The 5,596-nt window shown below is 38.8% G+C and overlaps 1 pseudogene; it reads right to left on the reverse strand.

Moving 5' to 3' along the window:
* The window catches only part of LOC108298406, a 30,017-nt pseudogene extending 29,099 nt beyond the window's left edge, over positions 1 to 918 (reverse strand).
* Positions 919 to 5,596: the final 4,678 nt, after the last annotated feature.

Genomic DNA, 5,596 nt, shown 5'->3' on the forward strand with positions numbered 1-5,596 from the left:
GCCTTGCCTCCCGGTTTCAAGCAATTCTCCTGTGTCAGCCTCCTAAGTAGCTGAGACATGACGTCACACCCAGCTAATTTTTTGTAGTTTTAGTAGAGAAGGGGTTTCACCATGTTGGCCAGGCTGGTCTCAAACTCCTGACCTCATGATCCACCCGCCTCAGCCTCCCAAAGTTCGGAGATTACAGGAGCCTGCCACCACGCCCAGCTAATTTTTTCATCTTTGGCAGAGACAGGTTTCTCCATGTTGGTCAGGCTGGTCTTGAACTCCCGACCTTGGGTGATCTGCCCGGCTCGGCCTCCCATAGTGCTGGGATTACAGGTGTGAGCCACCGCTCCCGGCCAGCAACTGCTTTTTGACTAAAACCAAAATGTGCAATGAAACCTTCATCAATGGAGAAAAAAAGTAAATGAAAAGTTAAACTGATTTTTAAAAGTGGTTTGAGATTAATATAGGCTGATTCAGAAACTAGGTTTTGGGTCTGAATTTCTCGTAAGACATTTACTCTTGCTCCTCCAAGCAGTCTGGAATTTGTTTCAGTTTGCATTTTGAAAAAGAAGAAAAAAAACCCCCAAACTTCAAATGAAGAAGCTACTTCTACTACTTAGAGTAGAAATAACCAGAAAGAGGAAAAGAAACATGATATTCCAAAGATTGTGCTTAGTGGTTATAAAGAATGTAAGATACACACTCAAATTCCTGGCTCCCGGTGGTGATATGGAAAACCATTTTCCTCTTTTCACTATACTCAAACGCAGTCAAGAATCCTGGTTCAATTAGTTTGTTCGCTGCCTCTTTAATCTTGTCCACTTTGGCTTCTGAGAGTCCTTTGACATTGCATAGTGCTCTTCTTGTTGTCATCTGTATCCCTTTGACGGTACAGATTCCTACTGATTTCAGTTTCTTAATGTCAGCCATGTTAATTCCATGTTTTTGTAACAGGTCAATATCTTGAAACAAAGATTCCTCTTCATCTTGGAATCCTGGTTCTTCCACAACCTGATCCTTCTTCGTATTGAAAGGTGAGCAACAGAAAAATAATTGCCAGTCTCCCAGAGATTTTCAAGGTGAAGCCTTTCCCGAGAGTCCTCAGCTGACAGGATTCTAACTCGGACACAGAACGCGGAGCCTGGAGACCGGCGAGCCGTTGACCACAGGGTTTCCTGTGTGTATTCTTACAGGACCTTGTTTTAGATCAAATGTATGTTTGCTAAGTTGTTAACAGTGTCTCTAGAGTGTTCGTGTTTCTTATTTGTAACATTTCATTGAATAAGTAAATCATACATTAAATTAACCCTTTTCTTATTTATAATCATTTTATTTGTTTTCAGACTTTAAAAATTACAATCAATTCTGTTATAAGAATTCTTGCAAATGTATGTTGGCACAATAAGCACTTATCTCTCAAAATCACATGCCTAGGAGTGGAATTCCTGGTGTGTGTGTCTATGTGTGATATCCCACCCAAAGAGATGATGCCACACTGCTATACAAAGTGGCTGTGGCAAGCAGTGTGACAGCTCCAGATGGTCTGTATTCTCATTAATACTTGGAATAGTCAAAGATTTTCATTTAGAAATTCTAGTGGATTTGTCAAAATATCTCATTATATTTCCTCCATTAAATTTTATTGAGATATAAATCACATACTATTTACTCATGTAAAGTATACAAGTGAATAATTTTTTATGTATTGAGTTTTAAGTCAGCATATTTAATTTTAGAAAATTTTCACCATCACAAGATGAAATATCACACAGACATATAATATGTCTCTCTACCCAATGAAGTAAATCCATAAATTTTGCTTCAAGTTTTCACTTCAAGAATGTTTTTTTTTTTCTATTATTGGAAACTTTCCTAACTTCACAAACACCTTTCCAAGTTTCTCTAAAAATTCTATTTTTTAATAGAGATTTCATTCGATAATCAGATTTGGAGAGCACTGACAAATTTTGCCACATTGAGACTTATAATTAATGAACACGGAATGTTTATTTATTAAATACTCATAAATAAAGTATTGCTGTTTTTTCTTGTGCATCATTTAGTAGATTTATTCCAAAGGTCTTGAAATATTGTGCTAGTATTCATAGTATCTCTTTCTTTGTTGAATTTCAGTGTTGGTTGTGGCATGTATAAATGTAAATAATTTTTGTATAGTTTTAATTCAATGACTTTGTTTAAAGCTTCTATGAATTTATGTGGTTTATATATTCTGTTGCCTGATTGCACTTGCTAGGAAATCCAGTGTAATTTTGAATGCAATGGAGCGGGCAGGTCTGCTGGTATCTTCCCTGTGCCCTCCTGATCCAAACACTCTCTTCCTGCTCTGTTTCCTGGACACTGTGTTGTATGTTCTGCCCAACCTCCACAGGCAACCTTCCTGTCTGGCTTTTATTTGGTGTCATCTAAATGGGGGTGTCTCCATGGAGAGATCGATGGAGGAGCACTGTTGGAGGGATTTCTCCCCCTGGCTTTAGTACTGACACAGGGAGAAATGAGACATGATTGGCCTGGATTCATTAATATGGCATCCTCACTCAGTATCTCAGATTAAATGTACTGTTGTGAACACCTAAGAGTGATGTTAATAGTCAGCCAGGTAAGCTCATTAAAATCCAAATTCAACTGCGGCCCAACACAGTGTTTTTCAAATTTGTCTGCACTTTAAACCATGTGGGAGATTTTAAATGGCCCAAGTCTAGATCAACAAGTAAAACCAATTAAATCTAATTCAGAAAAGTAGGATCTTGGAAACAGTATTGTTCATAAAACTCTCCAGGTTTGAGTCCAATCAGCAGCTAAGTTAAAAAGTAGTGGCTCACAGCAGCGGTTCTCAATATTTGGTGTGTATCAAAATGATCTGGGAATTGTAGCAAAACTACAGAGGCCCAGATATTATTCTAGTTTAACAGGCTGGAGCCCTGATTTTATTAAATCATCTCTCCAGATTTTGCTGTATGCAGCAGTTTGTGAAAAACACTAGCCTATATCAACAGAATCATATCACAGACATGCTGCAAAGGAAGCTGTCTGAACACAGCTCAGAGAGATGGGAAAGTGGAAATGTATCCACTATGTCCAACCTACTTAGCCATCTCCTAAGCACATTCCTTGGAGGGCTGAGAGGATGACCCTTCAACGAGGCATGAAGGTGACATTTGATACATACAGGTATAAAAACTGCTAGGTCTGCTGAAAAATCACCAATCTTGAGCCCTGGGTATTCAGAAATTCTTACTCAGTAGCTACACTAAAGCCAGTTGATCTGTCAGAGCCCCTCAAATGTGCAGAAGTCTGGTGTCTTTGAGAAAAGATCCTACAATTCTGTTTTAGATAGATTCTTTCTACAGGCCTTTCCCAGAGGAACATTTAGTCATTTTCCCCTGTCCACTGGGAAATAGAAAAACCCCAAATAATCTGGGATCTCAACTTTAATGTCTTTAATTCTGTCAGAGGTTACCCTGGGATGAATACTTCATTGTAAACTGTATAAAAACCTTTCCTTACACTAAAATAATCAAGATATTCTACTACATTATTTTAAAGAACGTTTTCCAAGAGATGAGTACAATTGCATTTTTCCATATAGATAATCAATTGTTCTTAAATTATTTACTAAATAGATTTTCTTTATCTACTGTTCTGATCTGTAATATTACCTTTGCTTTACATATGTTCAGGGCTTTCTATTCTGCTCGAAAAATCTAGCTTACTGCCCCTGTCTCAACACCCCGACTCTCTTAATTAAAATAACTCTAACATTAAGTCTTAATATCTGCTAAGGAAATTCTCTCTGCTTATTATTCTCATTTAGAGTGTCATAGCGATTTTTTGTCTTTCATATTTTGATATAAGGTTTCAAATCAGCTTATTGTCATAAAAATTCTTGATAAACATTTGATCGAGTTGTATTTGAGTTCTTAGAGCATTGTAGGAAATTAATGTCATTATAATATTGAATCATCCAATCCAGTATCTTGGTAAATCTCTTCAGTTAATCCATTGTCTTCTTTAATTACACTCTTCTAGAATTACTCTGTAGGGTTTTTTAAGTAACCCAATTGACATCTTGTACAGAATTTGTTAGGTTTAATTTTAAAGTTTATATGTATGCACTTATGCAGTATCAATTTTTAAAAATGTCATTTTCCATCTTTGCAAAACAGCTCTATAATTTTTTCTACCTACCATGCAAATCTATCTTACTAACTTCAAGAATGTCCTAATCATTTGTATTTTCTGCATTCAGCATATTACCATTTGCAAATTATAAGAGTTCTGCACCTTCTTTTCAAACCTTTTTATGGGTATTTCTTTCTTCCTTTATGACACTGGGAAGATCCTCAATTACAATGTTTAATAAGAGCAGTGAAAACTGCTGGACCAACCAAACAAAAGTTGAGCTGTCACTCCTGAGAACTGACTGGGTTGCTCTTGCAGGTCAGCCCTTTGGGACCCATCCTGAACCCAGGAATTTACGGTGCCACATATGCCCCCTGCAGCGTTTAGATGTAAACTTTATTCCTCTAGCACTGGACGGTCTCAGACACTGCCCAGACCAGCAAGCATCACCCAAGACAAAAGCAGCCCCACAGCTCCACTTGCACTTCTAGACTTCTGCCTTCTCCTGGTTCCTGGCCTGGCAAATCTTCACTGCTTGGTTAGCCCATCCGTACCTTCAATCAGATTTTTCAAATACGTACTCTTTTCCCACTTGTCCAGTAGTACTCAATGGGAGGGACGATCCAAATTACCTAATTAGTAATTGCTGAAAACCAAAGTACAATGTACAATTTTTACCTGTTTCACCAAAAGATAAAATGCATAGGTATCAGTAGTGACCACTTACTTAAACGTGTGTAACTTAGAGGTAATAAAAACAAAAATGTTAGACAATATCTATTCCAGATTAAAATATATATCAATAAAACTCAAACTTCTTGGAAAAATACCTACATATGTAATATATGACTATGACTCTGATAGACAAATGTGGGAGTACGGTATGATGAGATGATGAGACATTTCTCATCATCTTCACTCCATGAGGCAGACGGTGTGAAATGAGAACCAGGGATTTGAAACGTGTTGCAAGACTCTGTGAAAGGCATTAGAGTAAGTTCTACACAAACAAATCAAAGCAGTCTCCTGACAAATGACATTGGACTTATCTGTGGATGCATGTCTTTATCAAAATGGAGTAGGTAGGTGATTTTTTTTTTTTTAAGTAAAATGGTCTCTGACTCACTAGCTACTGGTCCACCACCAGTTTTTCCCTTTACTAAAAGGAAGGCCCCACCCTGAGCCAGCATTTCCCAGGTGGAGGTCTCTTGCTGACACCCTGTGGGCGGTGGAGAAGATGGGACAGGACTGTGGACAGGAAAGTTCTCGAAGACCGCAGGGAGTGTGTTACTGAGGGCCCTGAGGCTCCTGCCACCACCACCACCAGGGTCTGCCGGTGAGTGATGTCACATGTTACACTCCGGGCACAGGTGTCCTCCCGCCCCACACTGATGGGCCCGGGTATCCAGGCGTGGGGACCGGGGCCTCAGCTGACCCCTCGCCGGTGGGGAAGCGCTGGGGACCTTTT

Source organism: Cebus imitator, unplaced genomic scaffold, assembly GCF_001604975.1.
Source record: "Cebus imitator isolate Cc_AM_T3 unplaced genomic scaffold, Cebus_imitator-1.0 Scaffold953, whole genome shotgun sequence".
NCBI lineage: Eukaryota > Metazoa > Chordata > Mammalia > Primates > Cebidae > Cebus > Cebus imitator.